Source organism: Hydra viridissima, unplaced genomic scaffold (genome assembly GCF_058129835.1).
Source record: "Hydra viridissima isolate aposymbiotic clone 2 unplaced genomic scaffold, HvirCarnegie_v1 scaffold_13, whole genome shotgun sequence".
Classification (NCBI taxonomy): domain Eukaryota; kingdom Metazoa; phylum Cnidaria; class Hydrozoa; order Anthoathecata; family Hydridae; genus Hydra; species Hydra viridissima.
This window is the reverse complement of record NW_028324312.1, coordinates 2,283,174-2,304,013: the sequence shown is the minus strand read 5'-3', so window position 1 is coordinate 2,304,013 and position 20,840 is coordinate 2,283,174. Positions and strand designations below refer to the sequence as shown.

At 31.4% G+C, this 20,840-nt stretch overlaps 2 pseudogenes across 1 annotated transcript; both read left to right on the top strand.

The window, feature by feature from the left end:
* Positions 1 to 15,452: 15,452 nt before the first annotated feature.
* LOC149880035 (uncharacterized) lies at positions 15,453 to 16,553 on the top strand (annotated as a pseudogene).
* A 460-nt stretch (positions 16,554 to 17,013) lies between these two features.
* Positions 17,014 to 18,200, top strand: LOC149880034 (uncharacterized; annotated as a pseudogene). Its single transcript, XR_016446114.1, has one exon. The product of XR_016446114.1 is annotated as an uncharacterized LOC149880034 (transcript).
* The last annotated feature ends 2,640 nt before the right edge of the window (positions 18,201 to 20,840 follow it).

The following is a 20,840-nucleotide window of genomic DNA, read 5'->3' as shown; positions in this document are numbered from 1 at the left end:
TTTCGTATTAGTTTTTATTATATCAAGAGCCACATTTTGTAAAAGTTTTTCAAAAGTTGAAGTGGACATTCGAAATCATTTTTAAAAAATCTCATGATCATAAAGTGTCAAATCATTAAAAAGAGTCTAATATTCTTCCTTTAACTTTCTTTCGTTGTAAAATTTTCTTATCCAAAAACGTTCCAACTTATGTCAATCTAGCTAATCATAGTGTAAATGATTTAATTTCGGGTACTTGACGAAAGTATTTCACGGAAAAAAAATTTATTGAAATGAAATCAGTGACTGATGAAATAATTTTTCGTTCTCAGCCACAAGCCGATTAAAAAAAAATAAAAACTTTGACCTAATTGAGTTTGAGTTAAGCATTTTGAGATCTTTTGTTAACAGTTTTAAAAGTGAGCTAAAAAACACTTTCGCACAAACGGAATTTTGGCAATCGCTTTCAATTTTTGCCCTAAGACGATTGTCTAAAACACTCAGCCAACTGTCTAGTTATGGTAAAAAAAGCTTAGAGCAACTTCTAACTCACTATGGCAAACCAAAAAGCCGTAAAAAATTTGGAGAATTACACATTCAAATTCCAGATATCTCAGAAACCGAGACAAAAACAGAAATTGAAAGTTTCAAAATTATGTTATTTACTAAACGCCGAGAATGGGAAAACAGTTTCAATATACGTACACTGGGGTGCAAATAGTATGCGAAACAAAGGAAAAAATTTATTTAATTAAAGCCTATTCAACAAACTAACATAGACAAACACTATTCTAATGTAATTTTACATGAGAAATACAAATACATCAAAACAACAATATCATTAAATGTTGACTTGATAATTGCAGTTTTGTAAAAGTTAAGGTTCAAAAAGTATCCAACCCCTCGTAAAAAAAGAATTCCATTCGCCAATAATTTGTTATCCGTTATGTTCGAGGGAATATTCTAGAATCAGAAAACGCCGGAACATTATAGAATGTAAAAGAACGTCATAGAGTCATTCATTACCTGAGATCTTCATTGGAAGGTGGCCTAAATATCACGCTTCAACAATGCTTAAAACTGCAGGATTGTCTAAATCAACTAGAAAATCAATTATTCAGCTGCAAAGAGATGGTTTGCGATAAAGAAAAATTTCATCTGTGTGAAAAATCCCAATTTCGACAGTTGGCGATACTGTTCGGAGGAAGAAATCCTTCCATCTTTTGATTAGTTTGCCTCGTTCAGGGCGTCCTACAAAAATGTCTGACCGTACAGCTAGGAATTTAGTTCGAAAAGTACAGAATAATCCTCTATCGACTCGCTCTGAACTGCAAAAGGACTTGCAATCATCAGGGACAAATGTTTGCAAGAATGCAATTAGAACAGTTCTTCGAAAGAGAGGATTCCACTCTTGATCATCAAGAAAAACCCCTCTCTTTAAGAAATTCACGTAAAGAAACGCCGGAACTTTGCTGAAGAGCAATTGAGTAAACCTTCAAGCTTTTGGGATAAAATATTATGGTCAGATGAGACTAAAATAGAGTTGTTTGGTCGGAACTGTGTCAGTCGTGTTTGGAGACAGAAGAACTCTGCGTTTCACCCGAAGAATACCGTCCCAACAGTGAAGTTTGGAGGAGACAGCATAATGTTTTGGGGTTGTTTCTCTTCTGCAGGCCCTGGGGAATTGGAAATCATAGAAGGAAGGATGAACTCCGAAATGTATCGAAGCATTCTTAAGAGATGTCTCGTGAAGTCAGCCGAAAAATTGAGCCTTCCTCGAGGTTGGATATTCCAACAAGACAGTGACCCTAAGCACACGGCTAGGGCAACTCGTGCATGGTTTCAGGAGAGGGAAATTGACTTATTGGAATGGCTAAGCCAATCACCTGACCTAATTCAATTGAAAATCTGTGGCGGGAATTGAAATTGAGTGTACAGGAGAGATCCAAGAAATCTTATCCAATTGAAAAAAATTTGCAAGGAAGAGCGGGCTAAAATTCCTATTAACAAATTTGCTAATCTTGTGAACAAGTATTCCAATCGTTTAGAAGCAGTTTTGGCTGCTAAAGGTCACATGACGAAGTATTGAGTAAATTTTTTACGATGTGTTGGATACTTTTTGAACCTTAACTTTTACAAAATTGCAATAATCAAGTTAACATTTAATGATATTTTTGTTTTGATATGATATTTGTATTTCCCATGTAAAATTACATTAGAATAGCGTTTGTTTATGCTATTTTGTTGATTAAGCTTTAATTAAATAAAGTTTTTCCTTTGTGTCGGATACTTCTTGCACCCACTGTATATCGAAAGAAAATGATCAAGAGATAGTCAATAATTTAATTAAGGCAAGATACAACTTTACGCAGCAGAGTTATGGAAAGTGATTAATAATGACCCTGTTTTGATGAGCGTTTATGCTAATTGTATGTTTTTAACTAAGTTACTCCTAATATTTCGTTTAAGTGTAGCTTGCTTTGAAAGATTTTTATCAAAACTAAAAATAGCTAAAAACCGTCTTCGAAATCAGCTAAGCCAAAGCACATTAGAAAGCTTGATAATGATTGCAACAGAAGGTCCGAAGTAATGTTTTGACGACAATTTGTTAGAGTACTTTGTCGACAAGTTAAAACGTAAAAATCAAAAAATGAGAATTACGTTGTAAATTGATAATTTACAATGTAAATCTCATATTTCGATTATTTTAATTTGAGACTACAGATAATTGGTGAATATTTAATGTATGTAATTTTTTTCACGGAATATTCAAGTTGATTTCTTTGTATTCCAGCTGTGTTTTTACAATTTTTGTTTGTAGCAATATGAATCTCAAAGTTCTGTTTTAAAGATTTAAACGTTAAACTTATAATTTAAAAGTAAATGAATAAGAAAGAATTCTGTATTTACAGCCATACACGATTATTGTAAATAATCTTTTAAACTAAAAAACTATTGTAATGAAGGGGGTTTTTTTTTTTTTCTTTTCTTTTCTTTTTTTTTCTTTTTTTTTTTTTTACTTGTCAGCCGACCGTAACCTAAATTCCCAATATTATGATAACGCTGTATAAATTTTATTCCTGGGTAACACACTGCTAAGACACGTAATACTTTCTTATATTTCCAAAAGTATTCTAAACCTTGTTTAAATTTAATTTCCAAGTCTTATTCACATTATATGTTAGATTCGTTTGTTAGAAACAGCATCCATTTTGAGCAGAAAAATGTATAGGACTTGTAACGCAAGTTTATTGCGTCATTTTTATAAGAAAAATTGCCAAGGAATAGTTTTAGTTTTTATTTTTTAGTTCATTATTTTATTATAGTAAAAGTGACCTATTACCCAAGGTGTAAATGGTGCCTAATATAAATGATGCAAGATACTTCAATAATGCAATATCATAGTATAGAATGTCAACAATATTGTAAAATGTTACAAATTTAAAACGTGTCACTTAATTATGTAGGACTTCTGGGATAACATGAAGCGTGCAACTACAAAGAAGGTTACAAATACTAACAAAAGTAGTATGTGGGGTCAAAAGCTAACGCAACTGGATGAGATTGTTCTAGACATAGTCGGTTGAGAATTAGTTTTCCTCAAAGGAGTCCAGCTGCCTAATAATACCACTTTCACGGGGAATGGTGCTCTGCCAACGACAATCCCATCTGCTTCAACCGACAATGAAAACACCCAAGATACCCAAGACACCCCGGATACTCAAGGCCCACAAAGCAAAACGCACAAAATAGTTTCGTTACCAGGCAGAAAATAAATTTAAAGCCCAAAACTGTTACTCATTTAAGAGTGTATCATTGCAAAATAATCATGCTTAGAGAAATGTCTAATAGCAGAATAAATTGATTATTATGATCACAAGTAATGCAACTGTTAATGTAATTCAGAAATATTATAAATCTATTCTAAAACATTTTTGAAATACTAAAATGATCAATAAACTGTTGTTATGAAAAACATTACAATGTAACCTAATTCTTAACCCTATCCTGCACATCGTGTAGTAAACTACACATTGCTTTTATGCTTCAAATATCAACATGAGTGACGTAATTGTCTAAACGACGCTATTTTCTGTTGCCATGGGGATGAAACTTTCCTCCGTTGTCAATAGATGGCGCTCCTCAAACAATAACATTAGATATTGCCGGTGTTGCGTTAAAAAAGTTAGTCGTTAAAAAAGTTTATTAAATGTGAAATCTGCGCATGCGCAAAATCATTAAAACTTTTTTAACGCTTTACGGCGTTAAAAAAGTTTGCCTGTTAAAAAAGTATTCAAAATGGTAACGTCAACCGGGGTAACTTTGGTCGCCGGGGTGACTTTGTTGACCGGGGTCAATTGTTGATTTTTTTTCAAATTCCTAAAATTTAACAAAGATAACATGTTTTAATTTTGTTACAGATACCAACAATATATATCGACTATTATATCAACAAATTTGGTATATCAACAGTTTTTGTGAATATAGCACAGTTACTTCGTAGACTACATTGAGTTTATTTTGGCATGTTTTGACACTTCTGATACATTTATTGAACCATTTGAATTCTTAGCCGGTGAAAATGCCGAGGAAATATAAGCAAAAGCGTGGTTCAAGAGCATATGCAACTTCATACAGTCAAGAAACGTCCAATGCTATAAAAGAATGTTTAACTGGAAGAGTAAGCGTGAGAAAGACTAGTCGAAAGTTCGGAATATACGCTTCCCATTTGCTTTAACCGCTGGACGTTGCTGTTTCCCGTCCGCTAAAAATAGAAACGCGCATCAAAGAATCAATACCAAAAAAGCAGTACCTCGGTCTTCTTGCTCTACTGCAACGTCAATTGAAAAGCGATAATTTGAGATCTGACTTCAAGGCTAGTGGAATATTTCCCTTCGATAAAGAAATGGTCATGAAGCGTTTGCCACAGGTTAACAAAGACATTGGAGGAGGTACCGGTAGTACTGTTAAGGAAGCATTCAATGAAGATATAGAAGGTCTATTAGTGAAACATTGTGGACAGGATGGGAAAACAAATCGCACCAGAGGGAAAAAGATCACACCTGGCAAAGCGATAACACCGCAAGATCTGGTGAATAACACAACTCCTACCACATCAAAGAATAACAATAACACCAAGAATAACAGTAACACCAAGAATAACAAGAAAAGGGCAAGAGTTGAACAAGTGTCATCATCCTCAGATGACGATAATGACCTACTAGAAAATGACTTTTAATGACTTTTGCACAATAAGAGGGAGCTAGTTGCAAAATTTTTTGTCCATTTAAATGTTCTTTTCATGTTTCTCTAAGTGTTTAAGGGCTGATGATTTTTTAAAACTCCAAAAAGTGACCAATGTTACCCCATAGCAGGGGTTATATTGATCAAACATGATAAAAACCTGGGGTAACATTGGTCACTTTTCGGCGTTTAAAAATAAATATTTGTAATAAAAAAACTAAAAAAATAAATATAGAGGCCTATAGCCAAGACCTATAATGTTATTACCACAAGAGAAAACTGTAAAAAGTTAATAAGATTCAGAGATGTTTAAGAAAAACTGCCAAAACTGACCAAAGTCACCCTGGCTAACGATACTCTTTAATTTGCGCAACCCTCAAATCCACAACAGAATATACTTTGATATTTTGATTAAGGCATTGGGAAGCATTCTTTTTTTATTTTTGAGCAAAAGCTCTCAAAGAGAGTTTCAATTATTTTTTCCAAATTTTTTTTCCCTGTAATTTTCTAATTCTACAAAGTTATACAATTCTCATTTTTGTGATTTCCACCACAACAAAAGATTGCTTTCTTTGTCAATAAGGTCTTCATTTGAGTTGTGTTGAATTTTGTTTAATAAAGTTTCATTTGAAATTAAAGTTTGTGGTTGACTGATTTATTTAGAATTAAATCCTACAAGTTCTTCAAAGCAATTATCAAAACCCATTTGTACTATATCTTTCTATTCATTTAGTAATGTACCATTATTTTCTAATTTTGAGTCAATATTTTCAATGTCACAAGCTGCAGACCGATCATTTTCAGTAACTTTGATGTTTTTTATATTTTCATGGGTTTTAATAAGTTGAATGGTTATGTTCTCAGTACTTGTTTTAGCAGCTGAAAAGGTGTTTTCATTTTTGAACATTTTTAATTTGAATCTGGGATCAAGAAATATTGACAAGATGATGTTATAGTTATCAGTATATTGTTTGAAACTATTCTCCATTGAATTAGCTGTCATCAATTAAAGGTTTATTAATGAAATGTTTCAAAAACTGTATCTGTGGTATAATATCTGAGACAATAGAATTTCTTTCACTCAAGCGAACTCTTGTTTTGTGGAAATCTTTTAGCAAAACACAAAACTGTCCAATAATCATCCATTTGTTTGCATTTAATAAAGGAAGCTTACCATTTTCAAGTGCATATATGGTTAGAGGTTTCCTTTGATCATAAATTAGTTCTAACATATGACAGGTACTATTCCACCTTTTTGGAACATTTTGAATAAGTTTGGGCTTAGGAACATTGTTTGCTTCTTGAAGAGCTTTAAGTTTAGGGCAGACTTGGGGAGAATGGCTGAAATGCCCAACAATTGAATGCCAGTTTGCAATGACATTCTTGACATACTATCATATGGGCTATCTTTAATAGCCTTGACAATATTTCTACCATTATCTCTAGCTATTAAATGAATTTTTGAAGGTGATATTTTAAATTCAGCCATATCTTCAATCAATTCAGCAATATTTGCTGCTGTATGCCGCTCAGGAAATGGAGCTACTCTAAGTACAACAGTTTTCTGATTAAATGTATTGTCTAAACAGTGACCTGTCAGGCTCATGAAGCTTTCATTTGAACTACTGGTCCATATATCAGTAGTAAAGCTTATAAATTCAGCAACTGAGTAAACATGGACAGCCATTTTTAACATAAAGTATAAAATAATTTCATCAACTGAGTAAACATGGACAGCCATTTTTAATATAAAGTATACACTAATTTTTATTATTTTACATACCCTAATGAAACAATGCAACTTTTTTAACGTCTAATTTCATTCCCTAACGAACGCTCCTTTGACCGTACTGCGCATGCGAAACGCATGCGCAGAACTATTTGTTAACTTTTTTAACGACTAACTTTTTTAACGCAACACCGGTTCAAGATGGATCACGCTGCTTCGACAAGGTAAGCATGTTATGATAATAAAATAAAAGGTAAAATTTATAAATTTACGTAATATTAGTGATAATTATTTTTAATAAATATATAAAGAACAACTTAGGTCAGTTTTTCAAAGGTTTCTGTTTTTTTTTATTAGTAAAAACTGCATATATTTGCAATGTGTATTGTACTACACATTGCGCAGTTATGGTTACCAATCAGCCAACAAATGCGTAGAATTTTATTAGCAATAAGTCTCAGCGCAAATGAAAAAAACTATCACATTTTAGATTATTTGAGGTTTAGTACTTATAATTACTAAAACCATTCATATTTTCCTGGTGTAGCCAATGGTTTTAATTGCTCTACTTTTTACAGAATTTACTAATATAAAATTTTATTACTATACTTATGTTTTTTTTTTCAGCAATGAACCTCCCAGCAAACGTCAAAAGCGACCAAAATCGTTATCTGTCAACGAAATTAGCGCCTTCTTAGATGACTATCCTAGTGGATCCGAAGATGAAGCTCTTGCAGATGATTCAGATGAAGAGTTTACTCCTGATAATATTCAGGATCTAATGCACCAAGTATCTGAGAGCTCGGATGAAGAATCAGAGGAATTAGATGAAGTCGTTGAAATAACATCGGACAGACGTCAGAGAATGTGGCATTGGGTGAAAAGAGATCGGCACTTTGCTGAATGCAATCCATCTTCATTGGTTCCGAAATTGGAGAATGAAAATCCAAGTCCATTATTTTTATTTAGTTTGTTATTGATTTATTTGTTTTAGAGAGTAACAAGTATATTCATTTAAAATCGCTGACAAATGTGAAAACTATAACACATAAAGATATTAGGCAGTTCTTTGGCATGTTGATGCAAATGAGTATTATGAAACTTCCTCAGAGACGTATGTATTGGTCTCAACAGACGCGTATTGCCCAAATTGCTGACGTTATGACAGTGAAACGTTTTGAGGCCATATTAAGTGTACTGCATATTTCAGACAACAGTTTAGAAGTAAAACGTGGTCAATTAGGATATGATCCTTTTTTTAAAATTAGACCCCTTATAACTATTCTTAATGATAACTTTAAAAAATATGTGGAGGTTGAGAGTCATCAGTGTGTTGATGAACGAATAGTTCCTTTTAAAGGTCACCATCATCAGAAGGTGTACATGAAAAAAAAACCAAAAAAATGGGGCTATAAGCTTTGGGCGAGGGCAGGAACAAGTGGGTATATTTATCAATTTGAAATGGCAGGCGATCTTAAAGAAAATGTAACTCAGATTGATAGCACCTTGGGGGAATCAGGGAAAGTAGTTTTGAGGTTATGTGCCTCTTTACCCAAAGAAGTTGTTGTATTTTTCGATAATTACTTTGCCTCCCCAAGACTTGTTAGTAGAGCTAAAAGCCAGAGGTTTATTTGGAACTTGCACGGTAGATTACAGATTAGATAAGAATTCTGAATTAATTGTTTGCAAATGGTTTGATAACAAATCTGTCCTCCTTGCCTCTAACATACATTCCATCGAACCAATAACGCAAGTCAAGAGATATGATAAATCAAAAAAAGAGCATGTTTTTGTTTCATGTCCAACTATAGTCAAGAACTATAACCAATGTATGGGTGGACTAGATAAAGCAGATATGCTGTTATCTTTATATAGAATATTTCATAAGTCAAGAAAATAGTATAAGAGACTTATATTTCATTTTATTGATATGGCTGTAATCAACTCTTGGCAATTGTACAAAGCTAAGTATGGTAATAGAGCAAGTGAAAATGATAGGTCTTTAGTAAAGTATAAATTAGAACTAGCTCAAACCTTGATGCATTCTGATTCTCCTCAGCTTATTGGCAGAGCAATTACTTCTGCAGTAGTTCAGGATATTAGGTATGAGAGAATTGATCATCTCCCTATGCGAAATAGAGAAAATTTTAGTATGCAGAGATGCAAACTTTCTGGCTGTAAGAGTAAAACTATATTCATTTGCAAAAAATGCAAGGTATCTTTATGCATAAAGAATGATCCAGAATGTTTTATTGCCTACCATTCAAAATAACTGTACGCTAGCTATAGCATGGAAATAACTACAATGTTTTTTTTTTACATTTTTTTGTAACAATTACTCTATAAATATATATTTAGTGCCGTATGCGAGTCATATTTATTGTATATAGGCCTATTTACTATTGAAAAAAGAAAAAGTGTTTTATTTTTATTGATCTTTTTTATATTGATATACGAGATATATATATATTTATATATATATTTAAAATGGCATTTATTTCAATAGCTATATTTGATGTTTTTTATTCGTTTTATTTCCCTTTTACGTAAGTAGGCTATTCATTCATATGTACCCCAAAGTGTACAACGTGTACTATACTACACATTCAATATTTTCGAATCATAAATAAATATTTTTTTTTTTGGTGGACTAAAGCATCTAATTTCATCCCATTTGACAATGTTTTAATGGCAAAACCAAAAATTTTAAAAAAATTGGGTGCTATGCAGGATAGAGTTAAATTCCCATATTGAAGAAGAATAAAAATTGAGCAAGTTGAAATTGGTTAAGGATGTTGTATTGTGCCAAATAAGCAAATTGATTTTTAAAAACTTAAATTCTGCAGTTAAAAACTAAACAAATAAAAAAAACTAAAAAAAAACAAAACAATAAAACTAAAGAAATAATAAAAAAAAAAAAATAAATAAAAAACAAAGAAAACTAAATAAATAAAAAACAAACAAAGAAACAACAACAACTAATGCACAAAAGAAAATTTATTTTTGCTCTGATTCATGCAAAAGAGGAAAATATACAAAACCATTATTAAAAGGCAATACTGAAACCTTCTTTACTCTTACAAGTTCAGTCTTAAGAACCAGCACCCTTTTGGATGTAAATGCTACTTCGTCAAACTTCTCAACAAAACCAATATCAAAGATTTTAGAATCCACTGGGCTGGTATAAAAGCTTTAAGTATATTTCACCTTTAAACGATTGCACAAGTAGTTATCATCAGCAAGATTTTCAACAATCACAAAAAAAGAGTTCTGATGTAGAAAACGAGAATCTCGAAAACTTACAGACAGGTTTGTACGCTTTGAAGTTTTAAAAACTTTTCATCTGTCTAGCTCAGACAATGAAAGTGGTTGGCGAGCAAAGTCAGAAGGTAACTAGCCATTTAAAGATAACAGTCTGTTAGAAACATCGCTTATTAAAAAGTTTGACAGCCAGCATACTCTTGGACCCTGAACTAAAAAAGTCAAAATTCTTTTTCTTGCTCCTAGACAAACTAGATGCATGTAATCTAAAACAAAGTCATTGGTCAAAGATGCACCTAAACTTGACAGAGGGGATACACCAATTTGATGACCATTTAAATACAACAGCTGATCAAAACATGCATTAGACCTTAACATATATGAACTTTGGAGCTTGAACACCACGCGATGAGCAACATACTCACCAACAAAGAATCGCAAAGGGATTACTTAGCTTACGCTCCAAAATTCAGAAGATAGCTTGAATTTTAGTATTTATATTAAAAAAATATTTTTTAAAGATACAAGTTGCACGTAATTTAAGTTTGTATCATTCAATCAACCTTTAAAAAAATGTTTTTCTAAAAAGCTTAATACAAATAAAATGAAAACCAAACACTGTGAATATAAACAAATAAGTACGAATTATTGCACATTCTTTTTTGTTAAATGTTCATATTTTCGTTTTTTTGCATAAAATCGTTTTAAATTTAAAGAAATTTTAAGAAAAATCACGGATACACATCAATTTTAAAAAAATGTATAGATTATTATGAGCACATTAAAAAAAATTAAAAATATTTAGATTTACCTTGTGCTCAAAGCCTTGCTACTAGGGTACTATTTGGGGCATTTTTAGGGGGGTTTTGACGCTTGAGCACAAAATAAATCTCAATATTTTTGACTTTTTTTTTTGTAATCGTATTTTTTTTACATTTGCCCCAAATTTAGCTTGTTGTGTATTCGCGTTTTTAAAATTTTTTTTTTTTGAACACCCCTAAAATATATAATATATATAATATATATATATATATATATATATATATATATATATATATATATATATATATATATATATATATATATAAATATATATATATATATATATATATATATATATTTATATATATATATATATATATATATATATATATATATATATATATATATATATATATATATATATATATATATATATATATATATATATATACTATTGCGGCAGAAAGTAAGTATACACCCTACCCAAATCGTAAAAATAATAGTTTAATGTGGTATTTCTTACTTTTAGAAACATAATAGAAGCAATTATTGCATTCTGTGAATTTACTTAATCAATATTCTTTACACTTCCTGTTTACAATAGCAAGTGTGACTCGTTGTGTAGTAAAAATTAAACTTTAAAGAGTTAACTTTGTATTGTTTAATTGTGCAAATTTTGAAGACAAGGTTAGTAATTGTTTTACAATGTTATAGTATTGTTATTATAATTAAGTTTTTAATAACAATTAACAAGTAACTTTTTATTGTCCTAAAAACTTTTAAAATGGTTCTGACCAGTTTTGACTTTAGGCCAAGTCATTAATAAATTATTATTATCCATTGTTGAGATGCATGTTGGGTTTTAGAGAATTTTTAGTTACAATTTGTTAGTTTAAGCTAATACTGATTAATTAATGTCTTTGGTTTTTCATTATTCATATTTGGCCATTTGTCTGATATATTTTGTGTAATTATTCATTTTTATATTTGAAGGTATGCCCAAATATCGTCGACTGACAACAGAAGAAAGATTTCGCGCAGTGTTCTTGGCAGAAACAGGTGCAAGTTGAAGAAAAATAGCCAGAGAACTTGAAGCAACACCAATAGGTATTAAGAAAATAATAGATAAACATATCGAAACTGGTTCAACAGCTGATAAGAGGCGATCTGGAAGACCAAAGAAAACAACTCCACACACTGACAGAGTGTTAGTTCGAATGTCCTTGCAGGATCGTAGACTCACTGCCCCTCAACTCGGTCGAAAACTTTCTGAAGAACATGGGGTTACTCTGGCAACTCGAACTATAGGTCAGCGCCTTCTGAAAGCAGGTCTTCGTGGATGTGTGGCTGCAAAGAAGCCACTGCTTTCAGCTACAAACTTTCGTCGACGATTGGCATTTGCCAAAGCACACAAAGACTTGACAGTAGATGATTGGAAACATGTCCTGTTCAGTGATGAAAGTTCTTTCGAGTTGTTCCTTAGTTCCAAACGAGTAATTGTGCCAAGAAGAGTTGGTGAAAAATTCAGTAAAAACTGTATTGCGCCAACTGTCAAGCATGGAGGAAAGAGTTTAATGATTTGGGGGTGTATGTCTGGCTATGGGCTTGGGCACCTTTATCGATGTACTGGAAGTATGAACCAACACCAGTACATTGATGTACTACAAAACACAATGTTTCCTTCTGCTAGTGCACTGTTTGGGCAACTTAACTCGTTCTTCTTTCAGCATGACAATGCACCATGCACAAGGCCAAGACTGTCACAGATTTTCTTCGGCGTAATCAGGTGGCAGTACTTGATTGGCCTGCTGAGAGCCCGGACATGAATCCGATTGAAAATTTGTGGAGCGTTATGGCAAAGAACATTGAAGGAAATAGGCCATCTAACTTGGATAGTTTTTGGTTAATTTTGCAAGATGCATGGAACAATATTGATGATGTTACAATTACTCGCCTGTTTGAGTCAATGCCAAACCGTATGAAACATATTATTAAAGCGCGAGGTTACCATACTAAATATTGATCAAACTGCATGTTCTTGATACAGAGTGTTGTTTTTATGATTCTGATAAATAAAAATTGTGTTTGCAACAATTTACAGTGTTTTTAATTGCTTAAAATAATAAATGTATGCAAAACTCAATGGTGTATACTTACTTTATGCCGCTATAGTATATATATATAAATGTAAGTTTACATTTTAATTTTTAGGCATGGACCAAAACAACCTTCAAAACACCATGACATTGCCAACATAACCACAAAACGACATACAAATGTTCTGAAATAAAAAATACTGACCTCTACCTTTTTACTGCTCATTTTTATAATGCTATCAAAAAATTTGACCAAGACAAATATATACTAAAGTTTTTGTCTGTTCAGAAAAAACAACGATCTAGAAAAAAAGAGCAATTTTATCCTCAAAAAATGAGAAACAGGTTTAGTTGTGAGATTAGTTATTTTATGGAAAAAGAAAACAGACAAATAGTGCATGTTTGTAAAGACACTTTTCTAAAATGCTTACATGTTGGTAAAACTCGTGTTCAAAATATTGCAAAACATTTCTTTAAACATGGTAATCCTAGAAAAGGAAACAGTCGTGGTGATAAAAAGAGCCACAAATTTAAGGATATGCGAAAGGCTGTGATAGAATTGGTAAAGACTCTTCCTGGAAGGGAGAGTAATTATAGCAGAAAGAAATCTATAAAACTTTATCTACCATCAGAGCTTAAAAGTATTAAAACAATATGGAAATGGTATGCAGATAAGGAACCCAATATCCAGTGACATGAATTTTTCCGAAAAATTTTTATAAGCAACTTTAATTTAGGGTTTGGTACTCCTAAATCAGATGCATGTTCACTTTGTGAAAGAATTCGAAACCAAATAAAGATTGAAAATAATTTAGAAAAGAAGAACAGTTTAATTACTGATTTAGCTGTTCATAAGCGTAGAGCAAATGCATTCTATGATCTTTTACAGGAGCAGAGAGATGGTTTAAAAATTATTTGCTTTGACCATCAACAAAACCAAGTCATTCCTAAAGTTCCAGATCAGCAAGCTTATTACAGTAGACAACTATACATACACAACTTTTCATTAAATCCAGATAATGTCACTATCTACACTTGGAATGAGAATGATTTCAAAAAGAATAGTTCTTCCTGTTCCAGTACAGTATTTGACAAGCTCTGCAATACAAACATGGATGGCATAGACACTGTTCGTTTAGTTTCTGATGCATGTGGTGGTCAAAATAAAAATGTTGCTTTATTCTATATGGCAGGGTTCTGGCTGTTAAGACATGCACCAACAAACAATTGAACTTTTGTTTCCTGTTCGAGGACATACATTTTTGCCTTGTGACCGTGTATTTGGAACTTTAGAAAAAAAGCTTAAAAAGATTGAGCGAATATATTCCCCAGAAGAATACTATAATGTTTACAGTACACAGAGAAAAGTGAAAATTGCAGAAAGAGACTGGAGTCTGTTAGATTTTAAATCAGTATCACTAAGAGTTTTTAAAAAAATATTGCCAATCAAAATTCAGGAAAATAAACGCTTTTTTATCACAAGAGGATCACTTAAAAATATTAAAGTCGAAGGAGAACCAAATTTTAAATTTTTTCTGAACAGTCCTCAGATTATAACAAAGAGAGGGCATGACTGTTTTTCTTGTCCATCTCAGATTCAGAAAGGAGTCCCAGTTGCTGATACTAAAAAGAAAGATATCAAAAGTTTAATTCTTGTGCATGCAGGAGTGAACTGGGAGCAGGATAATCGTTTTAATTTTTTAAAAAGTATTGTTATTGATTCTTTAATAAAAGAACGCCTAGAAGATCAGGAAGATACTATATGCAGTTGTCTTGATGAAGATGCTGCAAGTAGACATGTTTAACTTTTTGTTGTATTTCAAATTTTGTTTTGTTGTTGATCAGTTTCTAAATAAAAACAATATTTTGTTTTTCCCTTTGTTTTATTTTTCTTTTTCCGTTACCTTATTTATAGTATAATAATTAAAAAGCTATAATTTGCGCAAGTTAAATAAATCAAAATATTTCAATGCTTTTCAATAAACTAACATGCCATGAGAATTTAACCAAACATTTTCAAAATAATCTAAGTCCAACTGACATTATCAAAATAAGCTAAGTCCATATTTCAAATAAGGTTTATTTCAAGATCCTGTAAAGTAGCATTTTTTTTTATGCTCGTGTTTTTATAGTGTCTATTTAATGTTACAAATTTAACGAACACAATATTTTTTGGAGCGCTAATTAAGCGTGGGGCAGTTTTCCTTCGATGTCTCAAAATCAATTTACTTGGACTTAGAGCGTTTTGCAGATGGGCTCCTCAAATACTCCACCAGGTCAGGTTATCCTGCTACTGGTAACATGTAATCTAGTGCAACCTGCTTCATGTTAACATCAGGAAAGGCATCCGGTTGTAAAAAAATTGCTTTAACTTTTTCATAATGGCATTTATATGTCATTATGGAAAACCATTTAAACCACACAGTTGTGGAAACATGGATGTAAAATACCAAAAAACAAAAAAAGGTGGAGCGTTTTAACGTTTTCTCAAATATGTTTTCATAAAATTTAGGATGAGGTTATTTGGACAGTGGAACAAACGTTTACAAGTATTGTATTGGTAGAGGCTTTTAAAACTATATGAGTCGAAAAAACATTGTCAACTTGTGAAAAATAAATTAAGGTCTCTAGAAGCTGCCAAAAAAAGAATTCCTAAACAAATTGCTTTAGCTAACATGGCATTGCACTACCAAACTCTACAGTATGTTTGCAAGTTTAGTGGAAAGCCAAGTAAGGCAGAAATAACAAGAAAAAGAAAAACAAAATCTTTCCGTTGTGGTTGTCCGTTTGAAATTGTACTGGAACTTTCAGCCGACAATCAGCATCTACAAGTGGTGCGTGTACGAGAAGAACACAATCATCTGATTTCTCAGGAACTGTACGAACACTTACCTAAACAAAGAACCCTATCTCCGGATATGATGCAAAATGTTAAAGAGGTGATTCAGTAAAAAGCAAACAGCAAACTTCTACAGCAAAAAATTCAGGTATCTTCCGGCTAAAAATGCATATTAAAAGATATTGCTAACCTATGACAATATTCTAAAATGTCATTTTCTAAGAATGAAGTTTATGACATAGCAGAGTTTCTTAAACAATAAAAAGGATCTGTGGTTGAAATTCTTATTGATTCTGACTAAAATTTCAGGGGTATATTTTTTCAGGACTCGCAAATGCAGATGTATGAAAGGTATCCAGAGATACTTTTTATCGATGCTACATATCAGCTATTGGGGTTACGCATGCCTATTTATTTAATGATTGTAATAGATGGAGATGGCCAAAGTGAGATTGTAGCTTTATTCATACTAGCCGAGGAAATAAAACAAATTGTTACAGAGGTGGTGCAAATTTTTAAAAAGCATAACGACTTTTGAAAAGATACACGTGTAGTGATGTCGGATAAAGACTTTACAGAGAGGGAAGCTTTTGCTTCAGCCTTTCCTGAAGCAGTGCTATTAATTTGTTTGTATCATTGGTAAGACTTATTTTATTTTTTTAAAGCCATTTTTGGATACCTGTTTTGGGAAAGTTTTGTTTCTGTAAATAAAATGTTTATTTTATCTATTTATTTTTAATCAGTGGCACGTTACATCATAGGGGCCATCAATAAAGTACGTACGCAAGTATATTGGAGGTGTTTACCCAAAAATGTACGAATGTGTACAAGGGGGAGGAGGTATCAAAGACAGTTAGTACGCACGCAGTTTGATTATCTTTCTTTCTCTGTCTCTCCTAAACTTGATTTTTTTTTTTCTTACGTAAACATTGAAATTTACAAGTGTAAAAAATCTGTAATATGTTTTTTTTCTGACTTCGGTCACAACTATTTTTTATATTTCTTTATAAATAATTAATAGAGAAAAAGTTTTTTTTTGTTGTTAATGTTTTGAAAATTGATGAAGGTGGGGAGGGAGTCTTGATTTTGAAATAAATAATTTGTACGTACTCAGACGAGAGGGGGGTTGTTAAAAACATTCAGGTGCGTACAAGGGGGAGGGGTCCTAAATTAGTGGTTTTATTGTGTACATATTCTATGGATGGCCCCATACTTGTTTATAAATGTTAGTTATTTTTTAAATGAAGTTAATTTGTCAGTGTAAGTCATTGTACTGTTCATGTTTGGGTGTTCTTTTAAACATTTGCAATATGCTTCACACTCTAAGCATGCTGATGAGCTCTGACATTGAGCTCATCAGGATATTAGAAAACAGCAAATAGAAAATATTTTCATATTTAAGTTTTTTTCTGCAAATATTCTGCTTCATATTTATGTAAGATTTTACTTTTGTTTTTACAGTTTACGCTCCTTTCGAAGAGAAATCACTTGCGAGAAAATGGGTATTACACCAGCCGATAGAAATCGTTGCCTGGAATTATTTCAAAAAATTGCATATGCCAAATCAAGTCTTGTTTACGAGCGGAATAAACAAACACTATTAGACGCAAATCAAACTGCAGTGTCAGAATATTTTATGAAAAATTGGGATCCTATCAAACACCAATGGGTGACAGTTTATAAAGATCAATATTTAAATCTTGGTGAAACTACTAACAATCGTTTAGAATCGATGTTCAATAAATTGAACTCTGTTTGTACAAAGAATACGAGTATGATGTTATTTTTTATAGAATTTTTCGTATTTCTTGGCGCAATCAGGAATGAAATCATCGTCACCTTATGTCTTTGAAAAGACACGATATAACGATACCAAGTCATCCTGATGTGATCTTATACAGGGAACATTTAACACCTTATGCTTACCAATCCGTTATTTCACAATTTGAAAAAATGAAAACTGATTCATCTTTCAATTTTGAAAAAAGTGACGATACTGGAAATTATAACATTAAATCTTCTAAGTTTTTGATTGTGTCAAAAGAGTTTTGCAATTGCAGATTCATGTCTAAAATGGGATTACCATGTTACCATATATTCCAACTGTGCAAGTTTTTTATGCTACCTATGTTTGATGTAAATTTAGTAAATAGAAGATGGACTAAGGAATACTATAATCAATCTCTTGTAGCAAGAAACTAATCTAAATAAAACTTCAAGTGTTGAAATTGTTTTGGAAGTTGATGTAAAACCGGTCAAAGCTTTAACACAGGCACAAAAATCCAAATGAATCACAGTCTCAAAGTCTACTACAAAGAGCTAAAAAAAGGAAACTTGTACTTGAATCACCAATGAAAAAATCACCAATGAAAAAAAAACCCTATATATGATTCATCTAAAGATTTATTTAATACTGAAGCTAGTGATAGTTCTACTAGCGTAGCTTATAGCAGTGCTAGTAGTAGTCGCAAGGGCAGCAAGGACAGTGTCACTGATCTCACTGATAGTGATTTAGAATAACTGTATTTTTCAACTGTATTTTTGAAAATAAAAATTAAAAAAATTCAAGTTTTTCAATTCTTAGTAACAATTTCGATTCTTTGTAGCATTTTCGATTTTTTGCGATATTTCCCGTTAAGAACCGAAATTGGAACCAAAATTCCAATTTCGGTTCTTAGTGGTTCTTAGCAATTCCAAAATTCCCGCTAGGAATCGAAAAGAACCGAAGTTATCGGTTCTTTATCAGAATCGGAATCGAAATTTACCATAATTTCGATTCTTTCTTAAAATAAGGAATCGAAATATACCGAAATTTCGAATCTTGCCTAAAATAAGGAATCAAAAAGAACCGAAGTTATCGGTTCCTTATCAAATTAGGAACCGAAATTTACCGAAGGAACCGTTTTTCGGTAATTCCAGTCTCTGGATTGCAGGTTTTAGCTGATTTTACTTGAACATTATTATTTATCTTTTTGTAGATATGTTTACCACTTTGTAGATATGTTTATCACTTTAGACTTAATTTTTTATATTTTTATTTCATTTCTTTTCTCTTTTTTTTTTGAATAGTCGATTTTAGTCGTAAATAATTTATTAGAAAAAATAATATCAACCTTAAAATAATTGATAATTTAATGAAATGATTAGAAGCTGAAACTAACTTTCATCAAAATATAAAAAATGCTGCCTTATAAGAAGAAATTAATTTATACCTATATTAAAACGTTATGGTAGGACGAGTTGAAAGTAATTATCACATAAATGAAAGAGATAGCCAAGACGAGATTAATCATTCTCAAAATATACGAAATACCTAACTCTACTAACAATAAAATGCAAATAATACTTATGTAATTAAAAATTGTAATTCTTTTTCATTGTTTTTTTTTTAGGTATTTACAGGCTTTAATTTACTTTCCTTTACTGGTTGCTGTGTTGTGACAGATTTTAAAAAGAACTTAACTGATGTTAATGCAATTTTTATGTCGTTAACTATAAGCATTGGCATTGCTGATAGGGAGTCAAACTTAAAATGTTAACTATAGATAAATTGTAGTTTATTTTTTAGATAATATATCATGTTATTAATGTGTTTTTATTGTTATAACTGATTTAATTACTAGTAACTGGTTAGTAAAATAATCAAAAGCTTAAATCAATAAATATTAACAAAATGTATTTTACTTAAAAAAATCGACGATAAGTACTTTCGCTACGAGAGTTGTTTATTCATTTAAGTTACTGTACACCTTCAGGAGAATAAAAACGAGTAGTTTTTTGTACAATAACATAAACATAGCGCTATTGTTTGTTTCCAGACTATTTATTCTTGGGACTATGGAAAAACTAAAGACTAAAATTACTGCCCGGTATTTAGTTTTTCCATATTTAATATACCCGACACTTTTTAAATAAGATAAAATATTAAGTTCATATAAATGCCGGGCACGCAGCTTCTACTTATATAATCTATCCGGCACATTTTACATAAGAAATATCAAAGATAAAGTTTTGCTTTTTCATAAATCATAAAAAGATAAATAATAAAGACTAAGGCTACATAAGGCATAGTGTGTAGTTTTTTCAAATTTCATCAACCGCATGCGTACTTGAAGTGCCGGGCATGTAGGCTTTACGTTTTTACTACCCGGCTTCCGGGCATGCAGACACGGCGTATTTGTTGTTTAGCCCTAGAGAAGATGCACCAAAAGGTGGTTTAGATTTTTTGAAAAAACGCCGATCTAGAAAGCGCGTCACAAGTTTAGCGCATACGTTGTTGCTGAAATGTTCCATCGTAAAAACCTCGTGGATTTAAAGAAATTTTTTTTTGTATTTAATAATTTAGTTCACTTTTTATTCTAGAGATTAAAATGATTGAAAAAGATTTTCGCCAAGATTTGGAAGATGTAACGAGTAAGATTTTTTATTATTATTTATTATTTATATATTATTCAAGTATTAAGTAAGATTTTCATTCAATTTATATATTTGATAAAAATAATTTTAAGTGTAAACACATATATGTTACAAACATATATATTATATATGCTATATATATATTATAATAATATATATAATTATGAAAGAGTGGGGCTCAATAACTCCAGAAATTACCTAAAAATTAGTTGGTACTATAGAAAAACAGACTGCATGAGATAATAAAAGCTCGTGGTGGAAACACAAGATATTAAAACACTAGCAAATTGAGTTTGCACAACAATTTTATTTGGATTTTGTAAAGTGGATGAAAAATTTTTTGGCGCAAAAAACAGGCATTGGTGTAGTTTAAAATGCGATATTTAATTTTCTATTCTTTATTTTGTAAAATCTTTTTTTACAATATTTCTTGAATGGTTAACTGATATCATTTAGTTGAAATTTTGCTTATATCTTTGTTCAATAAAAGGTTATCGCATCTGAAAAATAAACA